This window comes from Lissotriton helveticus, chromosome 3_1, assembly GCF_964261635.1.
Source record: "Lissotriton helveticus chromosome 3_1, aLisHel1.1, whole genome shotgun sequence".
Lineage (NCBI taxonomy): Eukaryota > Metazoa > Chordata > Amphibia > Caudata > Salamandridae > Lissotriton > Lissotriton helveticus.
In genome coordinates, this window is record NC_136061.1 from 443,996,632 (window position 1) to 444,018,666 (window position 22,035).

A 22,035-nucleotide genomic window follows, 5' to 3' on the forward strand; every position below is an offset into this window, starting at 1 on the left:
CACCATGAGCCATGCACCACATGGTGCCTGGCACACAGTGCATGGATGTCCACAAAGTGCCTTTTTCTACTGTGGCTTGTACTGCTGCTCCTTTCCTAAGCTGCAGCGCAAGCCAGAGTAGAAAAGAGCACTTTCCGACCGCCTGCACAGTGGTCCTATCATAATAGAGCAGGTGGGATTCATTGTCGGACAATCACCTGCCCGATACAATGGCAGTCAGCATTCTGGCCGACCGCCATCGTAATGAGGGCCTTTGTGTCCACACTCCGCAAACCACACAAAAGCCATCAGAATGTTTCTGGAGAAGGCAACAATCTCCTGGCACAGATAAGGCGTGAGTGCTCAGCTCACCCAATATCTAAGATCTTTAAATTGCTGATCGGGTCTCAGATGTTAAGACCTCCTCTTACTTCTTTTGTGTTTTCACAAAATTAAGCCCAGAGTGTAAAGGGTCCAACTGGATTTTGTATTCAAGTATTGATACCAGACATTACAAAGGATCACTGTTGTATAAGGTGCCAGACAGGTCGACGGCGTTTCGGTCCCCCTATTAAATCATGGGGACCATCATCAGGACATACAGTAATTGCCTTAACGTTATTTAGCCTCTAGTTACCAGGACAATGCAATGGTACTAGACCAACAGGGAGAGTTGGCCTGTATTCACACCAGCAGCCCAGAGTCAGGATGCGGTTTGCCGCGTTACAATTACGTAATCGGGCGGGGCCAGGGTAGTGCCGGGTTAGTCGGCTTTCAGTCTGATACAGACCAACTCTCCCTGTCGACCTGTCTGGCACCTTATACAAAACTTGAATTCTATGTAATGTAATGGTGCCTTGTTTGACACTTCTGTATATTTGGATTTGAAACAGAAAACGTTTGTTTGCCTTGAAAAGCCCTTTTATGTTCTTAAATCTACCTTCTGTATCTGATCCGTTAGTGTTGGGCACAGGCTTGTGTACCACACTGGTGTATTGTGGAAGGTACTCTCTATGTATGGATTCATTGTGTATCGAGTAAACTTGAAAGACCTCTGTCCGGCTGGACATGTCGCTCCTAATATAGATTTGATTCTGTCTATATTTATTGGTTTGTGTATTCCCGAATGCATGGGACCACTGTTGCTCTAAAAAGCAGTTCCCAAATGAGGCTTGGACTGAACCTATGACTTGAGGATATTGGTGGAGACACCACGATGGTGGCATCCCGTCTGTCTTTTCCGGAGACCTCTACTAATAATGGTTCGTTCAACGCAAACTAGTGTGATTAAAGGGCGTCCTCCGGAATCCAGGAAACCATGGAGGCTGAGGAGTCACTGAATGTAGAAATCCTAAGGGGACCCGTTTGGCGAGCAATGCAAAATTCCTCTGATCTATGGCACACCACTGGGGGAGTTGGAGATTGAGAAGAAGGGAGATACAGCAACCTCCTTCCAGTGGAAGTCACCACACAGAAAAGTTGGTGGGGCAGGGATGTGGGGGTAGCGTGGAAGAGGGAGCAAGGGGGGGAAGGAGTTTAATAATAATTTTAAAATGAGAAAAACGTACCTGCAGCCGCCTTCCGCTTTGCGTCTCGGTCTTCCTGGTCCCAGTAGACACTGATGCTATGCCACAGACTCCCTTTGCAATCCGAGCGCTGCTCTCATAACATGAGTGGTACAAAAGGGGGAGGTGATGGACGGAGCATCTGAACCAATCAAACACTCACACCCAGTCAACAGATCTGGGTTTAATCCATCACCGTTCTTTAGCCCACTCTGCCACCCCATTTCAGACATGGCCATATGCAAATCAGTCTGACCCTGTGCCTCATGGGAACAGTCCAGCCTGAACTGCCAAACGAGAGCAGCGCAGGGATTGGCCTCAGCGGGCCACTCAGATCAGTGATTCTGTGGGGGTTCTCCAGCCTGGCTGTTCAATGCAACCAGGTTGGAGAAACCTAAGTGTGCATGTCTGTTTGGCTGGCCTTAGACGGCCTGCAAAACACACATGTTCACTTATAACTACACATAGCACTCCTCCTCACCCCTCCCAAGTCCCCTGGCCCAACCCTCCCCACTGCATGCTAGCTCAGCCAGCAACTGAAAAATAAAACAATGACATTATTTTGCAGGTGCTGGCACTAAGCCAGTGAGGGGACGCTCCCCCGGCATTGCGGAGGAGCAACCCCTGCCTCCTTCCCAACTCGGGTGTGCTTTGATGAGCCAACCCCTGCCACTGCCTAAATCCATGAATTCCCCACAGCCTACGACTTAATTTGTGCACTTCCATAAAGGAACACTGCAAACCCATTCTCCCTCATCTGCTACACCAACTCTGACCATACATTACCCAGCAGTATTTATACTGGCTGATGTATGACTCCAACTGCGTCAAGACTCCTTCAACATTCTTAATCCAGCCTTCAATCACCTCCCAGGAAAAAGACAATTGTGAACCCTGGCGGGAGTGGGGGAAGTGATGGGGGAGAGCCAGGTGCATCCAAGCCCATTAATCCTCCTCCGATCAGCCCTCACAATAACAAGCCTCAGTCTGATTGAGTGGTAGAACAAGTAGTGTCCAAAAAGCTGGTAAAGAAAAGGCACTCAAAGGTCTACTCCTCCTCCCGCCCCCATTCATCATTGACACATTTACCCCTCTCCACTGCCCATTCTCTTCAAAGACCACCTCCTTTTCTTGTGTCCAGGTATGACCACAACAAAGCCTTCTAGCATGACTCTAACTTCCTGACTCCCTCCCTTACACGCCAGGACATTTGAACAGTCTGAAAACCCCACTCCATATTGAAGCTGAGATAACTAAGTTTCCACTGACCTCTACAGACGTCCATAAATGGCAGTCACCCTATTCCATTCGAAGTTACCATTCATCCCATACACACAATATTCACACATCACACACCTCTCCGTATTATTACATCTACTCATTTGTTTTTAATATATGAGAGAGCGTACTGATGAGATGGTCCTAAAAATGATGTTGATGCAGCTTTTTGGTGGAAACTAACTCTTTATGTCTCCTTTGTCAGGACAAACATAATTTGTTAGTTTTCTCACACTGTGTGTGAGTGATATGGTGGTCTGAGGGGGTATAGAGGGTGTTGTGGTGGGGTTACGAAAGATAGAGACTCTGAAGCCCTTCGCTGGCTCTGCCCCACTGCTTCTTCATCCTGCACCAGGAGCTTCACAGTAAAGGATTTCCAGCCCAGTCATGGTAATCTTCTTTCCAAGGGTTCTTCAGTTCCTCAGCAGTCTCTAAAGGTCCAAAATGGCAGATCACACTGTGTGCCTGCACTCTCCAGCCACACAAGCCTTCAGCCTCTTGTGAGGTGACTGTGTGCAACAGCCAGAGTCTGCAGTGCTCTCTCTTTCTGGGCTCTACAGCAGGTCCAGTCCCCATTAGGCCTGGGAGGAAAATCAGTGAGCTGATACTACCAGCCCAGTACAGAGAACTCTAGAGAGTACAGGAATAAAATCCAGAAGTGGGTGCGCTACCAGACTCCCGGTGTCGACAGCTGTAATGGTCCTTTCAACTTCTTCCAAGACTTGTTTGAAGGGGATACCACACCATCCTTCCCCTTAGGATACTACAGAAACCAGCCTACGGACTCCCCCAAACCTGCATTGCATGCTAGGAAAGATTGAATGTGGGAAATCTTCCCCAATCAGAGCCCTGTCAGTTTGCACCACTCAGGCCTCCCAATTCCCTCCAGAATATCAAAGGTGCCTCCTGCTGATCACCGGTCACTAAGGTCGGCACTTTCCCTATTGCTCAGGTTTGGAAATTCCCCAGCACTATTTAACAGGAAATTGATGCTTACATCCAATGAAATTCATCACCTCTTCCTCAAGTAGCAAAATGTAATATTTCCTGGAATAGGCAGTTGGTGGTAGAGGTGGGCAAACATTTCAGTAGAATTTTGAAACAAACGGCATTTTTTGATTTGTTTCTGCCCAAGGAGCATAATTGGGGCTGATCTGCAGGTACATTAGCAGAAGAAAAAGTCCAAAGACAAAAGCATGGTTGTAGTTGCTTTTAGAAGATCTAAGGGGCTGGACAATGTATTTAGCTAAATTCTAAGTGGCTTATTTACAAACCAAATACGCCACTTTTGCATCCTTTTAAACATGGAAATAGTGACGTACCGGTGGCACAAGGGCCTTGTAAATAAGGCCCTAAGTGATTAAAGGTTTTCCTTCATTCCGCCCCTGACAGAACTCTTCAAAGCAACTTCCCAAGCAGGGTGGCTTGTGTGCCATGCCTGTCTCCTGGCTCTCAAGCGGGCAGGCGCCACACACAAGCTACTCTAATGGGAAAGTTGCTTTGAAGAGCACTGGAGCAGCCAGTGAAAATAACTTAATGTAATTACTGCTAAGGAAATTACATTGTCTGGCCACTGACAATGCTGGATGGCCTACAAATTCTTCTTCCTCTGCTTTCCTCCCTGTGTATAATGTGGCATTCTTCTTCTGCAGGGCATTTCACTAGCATTTTATTCAATCTGGGTCAGGCAGAGCCCAAAACAGCAAAAACAGAAATTTCCCACAGTTTCTCATTCACCGAAATGGTGTATTTCAATAATGGGAGACTCGGGAAATCAAGCTTTATACACAAAAGGGTAACTCTGATCTTAGATATGAACGTGGGGCCCTGGAAATTGTACACAAGGCTTCAACTTTGGCCATTCTAGTATATCAATTTAATGAGGACTTAAGTGCACAATTGTGAAATCTTCAAAGATCATACCCTTTATCCAAAAGAAAAATTACATTCCTTTATATGCTAAAGTAATGAAATAGGAGGCCTTAGAATCACTACGAATGTTATGAATTATAATTTAGACTGAGCGTATCTGTAACCAAACTATTTGTACTCAGATGGCAGGTTAGTCAAAAAATTGTATTCCTCAGTCGGCCTACAATCTATTCAGAGCTCCTTACTACAGCTGTCTACAGGCAGAACTAGAGGACTAAAAGATTTGTGTTTTTTCACTGAATTAATCCACTTAGTTACGAGCGCAAACAGTGAAAATGCTCACTATTACCATGAATGCGCTGACCCCAGGGCAGCCACAAACTCGTGCAGTGCGAACTCGCGCAGCGCATTCAGGTGAAAACTGGAACTGTGTTTGCACTGTGTAGGTGGCACCCGCCTGCACTTTTGAAAGGGATTAGAGATCCCCTTGCAGGCAGGTGCAGTCAGTGACTGCATCCACTTGCAATGGAATGTCTGGGGCGTCCATGGGACCCCCATTCCCCCCGCCAGAGGGCTGCCATCAGGAGACACACTCAGGCGTACTGTGAGTGCACCTTCTGAGGGCTTCTTTGCCTCTGCGCCCGCGACTGTAATATGGTGCAGGCACAGAGTCAGAGGGATTCCTTCGTTTACATGGGACACACCCCCATGCAAATGAGGGAACTCCCCCTGCAAATAGTGCTCGTGCTTTATGTGCACCAGCGCTATCTGTATTAAAGAAGGGTCCGCACAAGAGTCTGTAACCCATTCTGTAATACCAAAGTGCCCCGGGGGCGGACAAAGTGTGAGCAAAAGCCTGTTGCGCCCCCGTGGCACTGTATACAGTCAAACTGTCAAACTGTCTATGATGTTGTTTTATTTTAGAGCTCAGAGATTTTGGATGGAGTGTTCACAAGCATTGAAACAGTGAAAGGAAGTAAAGCAATAGACAAAGTATTTAAAAGTGGAGTTAAAAAAATAGATGGGCAAGGCAAGCACGAGTGCTCTACCACACCAACAGGCGCTCCCTGGAAAGCGCCATGTTCCCCAACGACTGGAAACACGATGAGGTCAACCTCCTCCTGAAGAAACCCTTGGCGCACCCCACCAAACTCAAAAACTACAGACCCATCTCCCTGCTCCCGTTCCCAGCGAAAGTCATTGAGAAAGCCATCAACAGCCAACTCGCCGCATTCATCGAAGAGCACAACATCCTCGACTCCTCCCAATCCGGCTTCAGAAAAAAACACAGGACGGAAACCACCCTCCTCGCTGCAACAGATGACATACGCACCCTACTGGACAAAGGAGAAACAGCAGCCCTCATCTTCCTCAACCTCTCAGCGGCTTTCGACTCAGTCTTTCACCTCACCCTAATAAGCAGACTCCACGGCACAGGGATCCAGGACAAGGCCCTCAACTGGATCAGTTCCTTCCTCTCTAGCAGAATGCAGCGGGTCAGACTCCCCCCTTTCCTCTCCGACCCTACAACTACCACCTGCGGAGTCCCTCAGGGGTCCCCCTCAGCCCTACACTCTTCAACGTCTACATGGCTCCGCTCGCCTCCATCGTCAGAACCTACGGACTCAACATTGTGTCATACGCAGACGACACCCAACTCATCCTCTCCCTATCCAACGACCCAATATCGACAGACACAATTTTTGAGAAGGCATGGAAGCTGTCGCCAAATGGATGAAAAACCGCTACCTACAACTAAACACCAACAAAACAGAAGTACTCTTCAAGGGCACAAACCCTGATGCATTGAAAAACGACACCTGGTGGCACCACGCCCTCGGAAGCCTGCCCACCCCAAAGGACCATGCACGCAACCTGGGAATCATCCTGGACTCCGAGCTCAAAATGGACAGCCAGATCAACTCCATCTTGGCCTCCTACTTCCACCCCCTCCTCCTCCTACGTAAGACCTTCAAATGCATCCACCTCGAACACAGAAAGACCATCACTCCCGCCCTGGTCACCAGCAGACTCGACTACGGCAATGCACCCTACACCGGAATAAACAGAAACCTCACCTGCAAGCTACAGAACATCCAGAACGCCTCTGCAAGACTGGTCCTCAACCTGCCAAGACACTGAAACATCTCTCAGCACCTGCACACACTCCACTGGCTCTCCATCGAAGCTACAGTCACCTTCAAGAAGCTCACCAACCCCCAAAAGGCGTTCCACGACACCGGAACAGCATTCCTGAACAGCCTAATCAAATTCCACGCACCCCAGAGTACCCTACCATCTGCCCAGCTCTCCTACGCTGTGGTCCCCTGCACCAGAAAGACCAGATCGGGAGGCCGCTCCTTCTCCTTCCTCGCGGCCTGAGCCTGGAATGCCCTGCCGCTCCACCTCAGACAGACAACATCACTCCCCATCTTCGCAAGAAACCTCAAAACCTGGACTGGAGCCTGCTAACCCACCCCCAGCCCTTGGAGACCTTTACGGGTGAGTAGTCACGCTTAAAAAATGCCTGAATCATGATTGAATGCATACACAATAATACTTCAGTTTATTCAGTATCTATTCTGTGAGTAGAGGAAGTATGTGGTGTTATGACTTGGTGTACTGTGTAGTGTGTATTGTATGTGTATGTACGTGTGTGTGTGTGTATGTGTGTGTGTGCGTGTGTGTGTAGGTATGCACACACATGTAAAGGTTGCACTGCTGTACCAGGTCTGTGTGGTTCGGGGAATGTTATACTGCTCATGCACATGCCTTACTGTGTGTGTTTATTAAGGTAGCATGATGTACGTGTGTAGTTGTGACTCTTTAGAAAACATTGTTTGCTGAATAAATGCCAAAACTGTTGTCTTTGTTAATTCTTGTTTCAAATTGCTCTCTGGAGAAGGCAACCCCCTAAACTACTCTATGGACGGCTGGACTTCCTGGCTGTGCTCCAGTAAGTCGATATTAAAATGTTTAGGATCTGGGGAAAAGGTCATTTCGTAAATGTCTATATGTTTTGTATACAATTTTGTAATTTAATGTCTTTCTCTTCCTAGCATAATTATGCTTGTATTGGAGCTTCCAGTTTCCAGTGATAGTCTTCCATTTTGTTCTTTATGGATCAAAGAAAGTCTGGCAACTTCTGCTAATGAGCAATAAACACACCAGCATTGTGATTTATCGTGCTCATCTGATGTAAAACTACGTTTTATTGCGCTAATTAAAAAAACACAAAGTTATTCATATGAAAATGCAATAAATAGTTCAGATAAAAGAGGATCCTTTGATTACATATTCACTTTTTGCTAACTGCATTTTTAAATAGAGCCAACAATATTGTTATAAATTATATGTTTTAATTGTTGAAGACAATCTGCAATTATGCATGAATTAACATTTGAACAAAACGTGTGGGTGTAATAGTAGCATAAGTGTTGGATAGTGTAGGGGTTAAATTTACTATTCTAACTCCAGGGGGGTGTAATAGTAGGGTAAGTGTTGGATAGTGTAGGGGTAAAAATTACTATTCTAACTCCAGGGGGGTATAATAGTAGGGTAAGTGTTGGATAGTGTAGGGGTAAAAATTACTATTCTAACTCCAGGGGGGTATAATAGTAGGGTAAGTGTTGGATAATGTAGGGGTAAAAACTACTATTCTAACTCCAGGGGAGTGTAATAGTAGGGTAAGTGTTGGATAGTGTAGGGGTTATATTTACTATTCTAACTCCAGGGGGGTGTAATAGTAGGGTAACTGTTGGATAGTGTAGGGCTTAACATTTATTAAATAAATTAAAATATAATTATAAAAAAATAATTTTGTAATTAAAATGTTATAATTATTTTAAATAAATTAATTAATAAAACAAAAAATTTACATTAAAATCAAAAATATTTAAACAAATATATATATATATATAATTTATGAAATTAAAAGAAATTAAAATTAAATTAATATTAATAAAATTAAATACATACCTATACTTACGTTGTAAAGGTATGCATTGTAATAGCACCTGTGTTGTAATGCCATGCGTTGTAATGGCATGCGTTGTAAATGGCACCTGCGTTGTAATAGTTGCGTTGTGATGGTACTGCGTCGTAAAAGTTGCGTTGTGATGGTTGTTCCCCGTCACATAAGCAGCTCGGGGCAAGGAAAATCACCCGGCTTCCACACGCCCCAACACTTCTCCCTTTTTTTTAATGAAACAATAACAGTCAAAAATGTATTCATAGAAATGCTTCAGAACAAACACTGTATTCCTGGATTAGATAATGACAGGAAAAACAACAAAAAATTATCTAATGTAAATCAACAAATATTATTCACGCCCTAATTACGGTAAGACTTGGAAAGGCTCTGACTGCAGGTCTGAAGCTTTCGCGGTTTCAGTTTTGAACGCCGCTTTTTGATGCAGGCGGTCGAAAGTGAAACCGGATGGTCATTCCGGTTGCATTCTGACGATCTCAAGGAGCCCGTCGGCCAGTCGGAGGCCTGCCCGTAATCCCTATGGACGTTGTTTCCGCCATAGGTATTACGATGTCAGTTTCCCACAGGCTTTCCATGTTGAGTTTTCCGACATGGAAAGCCTGTCAGAAAGCGACATTGGGGGTCCCTAGCAGGGCTCCCTTCACCTTGCAGCCTCTGGTTGGGGGCCGAGGGGGCACTTATGGTGCCCCCCTGTTAATCCCTACACGCGGTGCAGGGATGTACAGATTCTCCCATTTCTCTATGGGAGCTTGTGTTACAGCCGGTTTACGGCCACAGCACAAGCTTCTATAGAGATATGGGAGAAGGCGACCTCACCATATGCGGTTGCATTGTGTAATGTTGCCGTTGGGATCGCTGAACGAAGGTCGTCGGTCCTGATTTCGCTACAGTGTCCCATCTGACATCGTAATTAGGCCCAGAGGCTCATTAAGCAATAAGGTTAACAAAATCTTTCAACCACGATGGTGAGGTTCGTTCGCGATGACACTTTCTTGCTTCTTTTTGATCAACAGAAATGCTAGATTTCAACAGTTTGGTTGGCTTGTGTATTATCATGTTCCACACATTTTAAATCATATTTTTTTATCACATTTTCCTTGTTTACCGGGAAAACTGGATTAACACCTTTTAAATTATCTTTCTTTGCCTCATTCTCTTGTATACAGAAACCACAGGAGCAACTGAGGACTTTCCAACATTTCTCCCTGTCTACAAAAACAACAGATTTGGACACTGCAATTATTCTTTTGGGCTTGCTAACTTTTAAATGACCTAACCTAACCTAACCAGTCTGAGAATTTTAATTCTAACAATGTCACCAACTTTATAGTCATAAAACTGAACTCTATTTAAACAATTATATGTTGAACACATTTGCATTTGTTTACTTTTAACCACCTCATAGACCTTTGCTTTACACCTTTCACAATTAAAGGGAACAATATTTTTCATAAAGCAATGCGGCTCTGCTATTGTTAAAAGAGTGCACCCCTTTAATGCCTGAAAAGGAGAAATCCCTGTAGTAGAGTGAGGTATTGCTTGATAAAAATTCAACATATCATAAATTGCCACCAAAGGGTCGAAATTGTTGGATACGGCTAATCTAAAAGTGTTACCAATAGGTCTATTGGCCTTTTCCACAAGACCAATTACTTGAAGATGATAAAGACTGGTGTGTTTGTTCTCAATGTCTGATTTGTTTAAGAAATGTAATCATAGCATCAGATGTAAATTGCATACCATTGTCTGTGATTAAAACCTTGGGTATGCCCTCACAGGCAAAATCTTTCTTTAGAAAATTAGTGACAGACAGCATGTCAGGTGTTTTTGCAAATCCAACTTCAATTCATTTTGATCTATAATCAGTAACAACCAAAGCATTATGATTGTTGCAACGAGAAAAAGGACCTAAGAAATCTAGTGCAACATTCTCCAGAAAATTCACAGCTACCATGGGAGGTGTTCTAACAGATAAATACGTATCTGCTCTACAGCATATCTCACAATTCCTTACCTTCTGCTCAATGTCCTGATCCATCTTTGGACACCATTATGTCTCACATAACCTTTTCTTGTTTAAAGTCATTCCCACATGCCCTGAATGTGCTAACTCTAATAACTTGCTTCTTACACAAACTGGAGGAACAAGATTTTCATCTCTATAGATGATACCATAATTGAGAGTAAATTCTGGTGTGAGCTTAGCAAAACATTTTAATTCACCTGTGAGGTTCCTTTTTTCTGCCAACCATCAGTTATGAAGTTCAAAACTTTACGCATAACAGGGTCCGATAGTAATGCAGTACTCCAATCAAATATGGAAATACATGATTGATTTTCAAAGTCTACTGAAGCTGTATACACTCTTCCAATTTATCTTTGCATTCTGCATTATCATCAGTACTGGGAAAATAAGAAAGAAAATCTGCCCTTTTGTTGGAAAAACTTGGAACATGAACCACTGAAAAATCATATTCTATCAACTTCATAGCAAGTGCAGTTAACTTTTCAGAATGGTGTGATGATCTGTTCAAAATGTACACTAAAGATGTGTGATTTGTTTTAAGATGAAAATGTGTTCTCCATAATAGGTTTCTGAACTTATGTATTGCCCAAGTACAAGCTAACATTTCCTTGTCTATTACAGAGGAAGGTTTTTCAACATCTTTCAACACTCTGGATGCAAATGTCACAGTGCGAACCACATTGTTGAATCTTTGTGTAATAACAGCTCCCAAACCTCTGTCACTGGGATCAACAGTTATACTTACAGGGAGGCCTGGGACATAGGGTTGTTGGAGAGGGGCTTGCAATAACTCCTTCTTTTTCTGAATAAAAGCTTCCTTTTGTTCATTTTCCCATGTAAAATCCACCCTCTGTTTGAGAAGTAGAGTAATAGGTTCAGCATCCGATGCAAAATTTGGAACGACTATTGCATAAAATGTGCATAATCAAATAAGGGGCATAATGTGCTCTCTGTTACACTGCTCTGGAACATCTTCAATGGCCTAACTAAGCCTTAACTAAGCCTGGTTTAGGACTAATGCTATTTATACTGATTATGAGCCCCAGATACTCCATTTGATCTTGCAAAAAATTACATTTGTCTTGTCTTACCTGCAAACCATTGACCTTGATTTTCTCAACTACTGCATTAAACTTGTGAATATGTGCAACTTGATTCGCACGTGTTACTAATACATCATCTTGAAATACAGGAATGCCTTCTATTTCACCCAAAATTTGTTCCATAACTCTTTGAAAGACAGGAAGCAGATGCCAAACCAAATGGCAGCTTTTGGAATTGAAAGACATTATATGGAGTGACAAAAGCAGTAAGGTGTTTTGAAGACTCAGCTAAGACAATCTGGTAAGCAGACTTTAAATCTAATTTTGAGGAAGTTTTTGCACCATTACGTTTTACCATCAACTCTTCAGTTCTGGGCTGCGGGTGGGCATCCATTCAAATGTTCTTATTTAAAGATTTAAGATCAATACAAATGGGCAACTCTTTGGTATGGCAATGGGCGAAAGCCAAGGTGAACTATCCACTAATTTCTTTACACCTTGCTCTTGCAAATCTTTTAAAGCCTTGGATAGTTCACTCTAACAATTAAAGGAATGTTCCTTAACTTATACCTAACAGGTGTTACATTTTCCTTAAGTTTAATATTCAATTCAAAATTGTTTAGTTCAGCTAGCATATTTTTAAACAGAACATCATATTTTTTAAGCAGCTGTTGAAGTTGTGCAAAGAAGTTAATATCAATTTTAGTAACCTGCATGGAATTAACATTATTATTTGTTTGTTGCTGTATAACGTCCTGAATGGAGTTCAGAAAATGATATTCTTTGTCTACTTTGGCTGGCAAAAATATGATATCTAGCATGACTTGATGTACCCAACCTAAGGTTTTCTTTCCTTTGACAGTTACATAGATTTTACCAGAGAAATACACATTCTGAAAACTAATCGGGGATACAAAGTAACCAATAAGATACATTTCGATCCTTGAAAAGAATCTGTTTTGAAATCTGGATCTTCCAGTGGCTCATCTTTCCATAGCTGTTCAAACGTATCATAATTGATAACAGTCTCTCTGGCTCCTGAATCCTTTAATGATCTAACCGATCTATTCCCTATTCCTACGTCAGCCATGTGATTTCAGAGGCATCATTATCTGTGGAAGTGATATTTAGCACCAGGTCTGACAAGCTTGTTTGCAATGCATCCTCTTCTTAACAGTCAATTATTTCATTTACTTGAATTCTTCTTTTCATGCATACTTTTGCAAAATGTCCTATTGAACAACAAAAGCTGCATATTTTTTTAATTGCAGGATATAACTTGAAGTAAGCTTCATGATGGATGGATCCACAATCATTTGATGTTGGATGTTAGACCCTCTTTGGAATTAGCCTTAGTGGCCATAACTTTGCCCTCCTGCGATTGCTTCTTTACTGCCAAAATTGACTCTTCTGTGTTTTTCCTTAAAATTTCAGCTTGTGAAGACTCAATCATAGAAGCAACATCGATCGCTTCTGAGAGAAATAGCTTTTTAAACTATAGCAATTTCTCTTGGATAGTCTTATTGTGACACCTGACTACTAATTGGTCATGTATAAGTTGCTCAGTAAATTTGTCAAATTTGCAATTAGCTACTTAAATTCCTAATGCAGTCAGATAAGATTCTACTGATCCATCCTGCTTTTGTACTCTAGAAAAGTATTTTAAGTGTCTGACAGCACTACTTTTTTGAGTGTCAAATCTTTTCTGTAATCTTAGAACAGCTTCCTGAAATTCAGCAAATTCTTCTTTCTTAGGTGGCGTACAAATAGATAAGTGTTGACCTTCTCTGCCCAAACAGTGTTCTAAAATAAAAAAAATCCTTTCTGCATGAAATCACAGCCAATCAATTGCATATATATATATATATATATATATATAGATATATCTACATATATATATATATATATATATAGATATATATATATATATGTCTATATATATATATATATATATATATATATATATATATATATAAAATGTCCCGTACCAGTCTTTCCAAGCAATAACATGTTCACCAGGCAACTCTAGAAAGGGAGGAGGAGGATGCACTACTTGCATAATGATAATTTTCTTTTATAATAATAGCATAACTGTCTGAGCCTCAAGAAATCACATGAATGTGTGTAAATGTGCCATTCTGGTTATTCTAAATACAGGTGTGCACATCAAGTGTGACCGTCATAACAGACCCATCGAGCAGACGGAGTGAGCCTCACACATTGCGAGCAGGGAACTGTATTGCGTGAGCAGCTTGAGGCAAGGAAAATAGCTTGGCTGCCACATGCCACAACGCATGCTTTTGATCCAACCAACACATTAACTGAAAATAGCCAAACTCCAGGTGAAACTATAAGCAGTTGGCTTAACACATACACACCAAAACACTAGTGAACAATCACACAGGGACAACACCTTTGTTGATAAATCTATTCTCCCTATTCACCTGCCTACAACCTTTTGTGAGATTAAAATAAAGGTAGATGGGGCAGCCAATCCTCTGCCTCACACAATTTCACCGGGGAGGCACCCCCTGTATTGACTGCCATTGCCCGCGTGGAATTGCCTGGAACTTTCTCAGGCATTAGTGAATTTATCATTGTGGGGACAATTAAATTGCTTCCCCTGACACCAAGCAATAGTTGAAGAACAAGCAAGACTATTTTAGTTGAATGCCTGTTTTATTCTTTTACACAAGCTGTTGCAGATGAGGAAACTATTAGACACTTCAACACTATCTTCTTGAGCTCCTAATTAGATATTTAACCTGGAGAAGGTTATGAACAGCTCCGGGCTTGTCAGTGGCACTAAGTTCAATTGAATATTCCATTGTGGCACCATTATTAGTAACCTGAGAGGCAGGGACGTGCTTATCGGGGTTGGTGTTTGGGGTGTGATTCCGTGCAATAAATACATTTGTGGCCTGTTAGTTGGGTCACAGGCCCCTTTATTCAGGTCTGCAATGTTTATGTTCAATTTTCTCATTGTGCGCCAGAATAAAAAACAACGCAATGACCTTTGATGTAAAACAGAAGAGAGGGAGAAACACAGATATATAGCCCTATTACAATGCCGGTCAGACGAGCGTCAGACCGGCATCATGTTGGAAACGGGACCACCCGACATAGAGTCGGAGGTCCCCGTTCCCAAATTAGGTGTCCTTCACGGCAGCCAGAAAGTATATCTTTCCTATTGTGGCTTGTGCTGCGTGCTGCAGCACAAGCCACAATAGGAAATATATACCTTTTAACATCCATGCACCATGTGGCCGGACACAATGCATGGATGTTTAGACACAATGCATGGATGTTTGGACCACCATAGAAAGGCTGTGGGAAGCGTGCATCGCAATCCCCCTGGCAGTGCCTGAGCAGGCACTGCCTACATTTTGGGGATTACGATTCACCCTCTGCCCTAATGGGCTCCTTGAGCCTGTCAGAGGCGGGACGGATTCCCGCCACAGGTATTGGTCTGACCGCCCATATCATAATATGGCGGTCGGACCGATGTCTTAGATGTAGTGTGGAACGCCGCCAATGAGCTGTCAGATGGCCTTTCGCTCAACATTGTAATGGGGCCCATAGTGTTAAAACAGATAATCTGGACTCAATACTGACCGCTCTGTCAAACATTTTATTTCTCAGAGCCTCCTTTTATTTTATTATCACATATGAGAGATCTTTTAAATACTTGAGTTTGAGATGTGCTCTGTACAATCACCTCTTATGGATGATTTAATAAATTATAATATTCAATCTACAATAAGAATCTAGGCCACTTTTAGGGTTCACATGACTACTCACTTGCCTCTTAGTTCAGTAATGGCAATGTTGTTGATGAGCAAGCCATTAAATGTTTATTGGTTCATGTTTAAAAACTTTTAATATATGTGTACTTCATCAGGACAAAAAACTGTCAGTAGGTAGTACGAACTGGCACCTCTGAGTGTGGGGTAGTGTATCCACTATATATTTGAATGTTTTTTGTCCTAATGAAGTGCACCCGATCCCAAAGACCATCATAAGCGCAAAACATGTTGACAACAACACTTTTTCTGAGGTGTGACCACCATTAGGTCCCACTCACCAAACAGGAAGGGCAGTTCCCTTACCTGTCTTCACTCCTGATTGACTACCTGGTTCTTTCAAAACCTGAGGCAGCCACAACCTTGAAGAGGCTTTTTTTTTATCTCTGGGAGGGCATTCTTACCAATAAAGTGTTGTAATCATAAATCCCCTTACCTGTTTAAACTCCACACGCAATACCCCACATCCATACGGCAACCAAGAAAAGATCTCTGCGAAAGCGACCCTTTGGGGGTCCCATTGGGCATTGCAACGCCTGCCCAACGAGGAGCAACACCCGATAATGAAGCATTACGTTCTCTAGGGGAGGTGTGAGGGCAACGTGACCCGTCTTGTTGACTTTCCACTCCCATTACCCCAGTACAGGCACACTCTACAATTGTGAGAATTTGTGCCCTTCTTACTCCTCAATTTCACCAAGGAAACCAAGCCCTTTGATAATCTTTTGAACTGATCACTAGGGGCATGGGCCTCTGGACCTCCTAAACTAGCTCCCTCTCCCTCGCTCTCTGAAATGGTTTCTCGTTTGAAATGTATACAGTGATATAATGTGATGTATTGAGGTGAAATACTTTTGCATGTTAAAGAAATACACTCTGTTTTAATTTTGAAGAGATTTATCATATTTTTACATTATGTTTGTTGTGTGATATACTTGTCAACCATTTTCATGTATTGCTCATGGATGCTCTCTTAGAGCCAAGCCAGACCCTTGTCTCGGCTCTGGCTCGGCTCACCCTAATAATTTGCTGTCACACCCAGCAGTATTTGTAACGGGTTTACTACATGGGGCCACCAGTAAGTGTAATCAAATGTAATCAAATGTGTAAACTCCTCAAAAGTGAAAGTTACCTTTGTGAAACAAGCTCATATGGTTTACAAAAGAAATGGTAATTCTGCACCAATAGAAGTAGTACTCCTTGAATGGGTGCAAATTACTACTTTTTGGAGTTCACAAACATTGGCAGCAGTCGGCTTCGAAAGCTGCACAAATCTAAGGTTTCCAGGCTTACTACTGGCAATCAAACACCCAAAAGGTGATGGTATGTATGTTTGCAAATAGTCTAATCAGTGGCAATGGCTATGGATAGCATTCCAACCCTACATTTTTCATTCACTGTCCCACTCTCAACAGAGGGCCACATAATGCAAATCAGTACTGACCCTGTTCCTCGTGGAAACAGTCCATCCCAAACCTTGGTCATATTACCCATCCACCCTGCTCTCACTACTTTTTTAGTTAGGAAAATTGAGATTCACACCTCCTGAATCTTGCTGGCTAAGCTACAGTCCTGCTGAGAAGAACCCCATCTTTAGTCATCTCAGCAACACCAGAACCAATTTGAGCAGGAATCCTCAAAGGGAATAATTTAAAATATATATGATGTAGTCTCAAAAAACTCCAGTACTCATGAAATTCCTTCCTCTCCCCCCACATCTCACACAACACGCAAATCTGGGAATATCCATGTTGCAATAGTATCTATGCTTCCTCCTTTTCTAACCCCGCAGAGTGCAGTGCCTCAGGGGAATTGTATGACATAATCTCTTGCTCACAGGGTGGGGTGGAGGGGCTTGACGGCCCGACCTCCACCTTTGCTTCAAGATGTACCTCCATCATAGCAACTCTACCAGCTCGGTCCTTCGTTCGTAAATGATCCTGCAGAAGATAGAGAATCTTCAAAAATAATTCCGTCTTGCAGCGTCAACCCTCAGAGTCTAGCATGTATTTTTTTCCTTGCCACAGACGAAGTCCTGTACAAGATGGGGCACTCGATGATGTTGAGGAAGGTATATGCTCTCTGCACAGTAAGCCCAAGAAAGTGAGAATGGATGGAAGTACTGTCCTGTGTCATAACTGCACTATGATATAAAGTAGAACTGAGCAGAACTTAATTATTGCTCATATTATTATTTTAGGTTGGTAATCAAAAGCAAAACTGATTCGAACGAATCTGCTTAGAATGTTGTAGAAATGCTGAAAATTAGAACTGAGAATGCCGGTGTGTACAGAGGTATGTACGCCACAATGAACTTTATGATATTTAAAGTTGGCACTAACAAATCAGCGCATAATGTCTGCCAGAAAGTTTGCACCAATGTGCAAATGAACCTTATAAAAAAATTCCTTATTTCAGTTTGACACCAGGGTCACAATTGTTGTAAGACCCATAAGGGGGATATTCTCAAGAACGTGTGATAATCGCAAAATTAGCTTAACGCAACTCTTCACATTGCGGTCTATCGTGGGAAAATAACGCCGTGTTAACATGGTATTCTCAACACGGTGGTACCATATGATAGTCTCACGATAACGCATCAAGGGCCAGATGTAGGTAAATTTTATTTACCGACCTCTTAAATACCGAGTCATACCGACTCGGTATTTAAGAGGTCGGAAAATAAAAATACCGAGATGTAGGTAATTGCAGATGTGCAATTACCGAATCGGAAACAGTCGGTAATTTCCGATGTGGTAAATACCGACCAGTTAATGCCCATGCATTCCTACGGGCTTTGAAGCCCATAGGATTGATTGGGCATTTACCGGTCGGTATTTACCACATCGGAAAATACCGACTGTCACAAGGGTGCAGGGGGTGTCACTTTGACACCCTCTGGCACCCCCAAAAGAGGCTCGGGTGCCATGTGGCAGGCATACCTGCCCTAAGGGCAGGTCTGCCTGTCATATGGCATAGGTGTGCATGCACACATGTGCATGCACACCAGAAACGGTATTTTACCATCAAGTAGTATTTGATGGTAAAATACCGATGTTGTACTGCTTGTGGGACTCAGAAGAGTCCCACCTACATACCAATTTTCCGGAATCAGTAATGATACCGACTCGGTATTTTACATACTCGGTAAATTTACCTATCGGTAAATTTACCGAGTCTGTAAATTACAGGGACCTACATGTCAAATTGCTTTTACCGGGTGGTAACGGCCGAATTCGGCCGTTACCACCCGGTAAAAGCCTACCTACATCTGGCCCCAAATGTCTGCTATAGAATTAACGCGACGCTGAAAAAATGCAAACTATGAATGTGAAAATAGTAGTGATGAGGCCGATTCCGATACAAAAATCAGCAATAACCAGCGACAGGCCTGCAATTCCCACGCATCATGCGGGAAAATGCACCATAAAAGCAGAACAAAAAAAACAACGTAGCACCATGGATGCACCCGGGCCAAGTGCTGAGGCTAACACAAACCCCACAAGCCCCACAGACCACTAGCAGGGAACCCCTGGGTCGGTGAAGGCCAAGGAGAAGAGGAAGAGGAAGACGGGGTTCAGTCCACAGGAAAACCGGATATTAGCCACAGAGGAGATAGAACACTAACAACAACTGTTCGTCATCTCCACTGTGTCATTGGCAACACAAATGTAAACATGCCAGTCCATCGTGGACAACGTGAATGCAGTCAGACTGTTGAGGAGGTCAATGGAGGAGGTCAAGAGGCGCTGGAATGATGTGAAAAGCCAAGCCAAGCAGAAACCCGCTGCCAACCGGATGTGCAGCCACGACGACTGGAGGTGGGAGTCCTGCGCCACAGGAGGAGCTGGAGGAAATGGTGGCCACAGTCATAAGTGTGGAGACGGTGCAAGGAGTTGGTAGTACGAACACAGCTCTATATGACCTGACACAACATCAACAGGGTGAGTAATGACCAGGGACAGGGGTGACAGGGGGAGATGGGCACAATGGCACACATGCACAATCATGTGTAGCACACTGCACACCCACAATGACCCTGGATCATGTCCCTGATCCCCGTGGCACACTGAAGCACCTTTTCCAACACCAAGTAGGCCCCCGTCCACCACGTGTCCAAAGGAGTCCCACTCCACACATCATCGATCTCACAACCAATACATACACACGCGCTAAACACAGCAAAGATGCGTATTTGTGAGCCACACTGACAATGCAAGTGACACTACATGACGATCAGCATGGCTGCAGTACAATCATCATGATATTCTGCACGCCACAACACTGAGTGTGGACCACATCTGGAAAGGAGCAGGTCAAACTCTGACACATCCACGTGCACAAACAACCCTTGACGTCAACAATACATCTGCAGACAAACAATGCACAAGAGAACAAAAACCGTCCAAGAGCACAATTGACCCAAGTAGCCAACATCTCTGCACCGTAAAAGCACAAAAGTCAAAGGCACACCGCCTCAAAGGGATAAGGGGCAGCAAAATTACTGCTGCAGGGGGGAATCACCCACAATGCAGCACACACACATAGGAATAACAGCACATCCACATTGATGACAATGTGGTGAAAAGTGTAACCCTTACACTGCAGATCAGAGGACACAAGTGGGTCCGCTTGTGCGTTGAAACTGGCCAATCACACCTGACACAGCAGGAAACTGTGAGATGAAAATGTACGTGTACAACCTCACATCCGTGATGTAGTCCAAATGTCCACTGTCCCGCATCAAGTAGTCCGCTCCTCCCAAACAGTCACAATGTACATTGTCATGCAGTCTGTATATAAACGTGAACAATGCTTCAACATACATGTCAACACAATGTCAAAATGCATCTCCCCTTCACATTTCAGAGGGACAAACAACACCTCCAGCAGAATAGCCCAGACAATTCATCTGTAATGCTGAAGAGGACCTCCACCCCTTTGACACTGACGCCCTACAGCAGTTCATGGACATCTTAAGCAATCCACCTCCAGGAGCAGGGCAGCCCAGCTGCATTGAGGAGACCCCACTCCCTGCACAGACCACACAGCTGGAAGCACCCACCACCACAGATGGCTCCAAGCACCCCACCGAAGCACACATCACATATCAAGGCCAGGTGTCAGACTGCCAGAAGGAGGTGGCCGAAAGGGTGTAAGTGGGGTTTGACCTCATGGAACCCGAACTAGATCACATACCTGGGTGTCTAAGTTCAATCAGGGACCACTTACACTCCCCAACGGAGACCCACACTGTGACAGAGACACATGCATTTGCACATTTCCAGTACTGAATCACGCCCACATCCCCAGTATAATCATTCACATCCCCAACGCTGAACTTGTGTATGCTGGCCCAGTCTACTCCTCTTACGTACTGAGTGGGGGAAGACAAAGCTACATGTCCAAAGTCTTACCTGCTGCATGTGGTGACATGTTTGCATCTGCTGTACACAGCACAATGTAATGTTGTAGGGCCCGGGCCCTCATAGATACATTATCACCACATGGACACACTCAGATAGTTTGTGGAACTGGCTACGGGCACGTGCTCCCGGCACCTTTATTGTCAGGGTCACATGTTTAGTGACGCCTGTGCTGATGTGTGTGGGGTGAGTGTAAGCCAGCCCTCATGGAGTGGTTGTTGCTGGCAACAACTTGAATAGTGATCACAATCAAAGTGGAAACAGAAAACACCAGCATAACAAAAACAACTGCGAAGCATCATGGTGGTAGCCGGAGCAAGTACAGAGGTCACACAATATGCAATCAGAAGGGTCTGTGAGTTGCAGTGCACTAAGGTTAGGGCACCAGAGCAGAGCGTGCTCATGTGAACAAATTGTCTAGCATTGTGTCCTTTTGGGATATTCCTGCTGCAGCTGCAGTGGGGTGTGTTACACCTGCATCTTCTTCCTCATCATCGTCCCAGGTCTTCCACACTGCCTGAGGTGACATTGCTGCATGAGCTGTCCACAGCACAGACCTCAATCACAAAGAGTCCATGAGTTGTGGTGCACTGAGTTAGTGGCACCTGAAGAGCTGAGCAGGGTATCAAGCTGATGATGGCACCCACGACAGGTGTAAGCAACTCTGATAGTCTGGCAGTAAGACTCTTCTGAATCTGGCATTTGTTTTTTGGAGGTGGTCCTGGCCGTGGTGGCGTGTGCATCCTGCGGGCAGGTCAGGACTCGATTTGATGTTTGTGCCCAGGTGGACCTCAGTTAAGGATGGAGGCAGCGGACAGCGCAGGGCCACCGACACATGGTGTTGATGACCGCCAGGCCATCGACCCAGAGACCAATCAATATTCAATACGACAGGGCCCATGACTTGAGCTGCACAGAGTTAATGGCCCTGGATGCACTGCAGCCAGCTTATGCACACCGCCACAGGATGGTGACTTGTGGTGCACTGAGGTAGGGCCCCCAGTCCATAGACTCAGACACCACCAAAGTTCAACCAGAGAGTGTGCATGAAT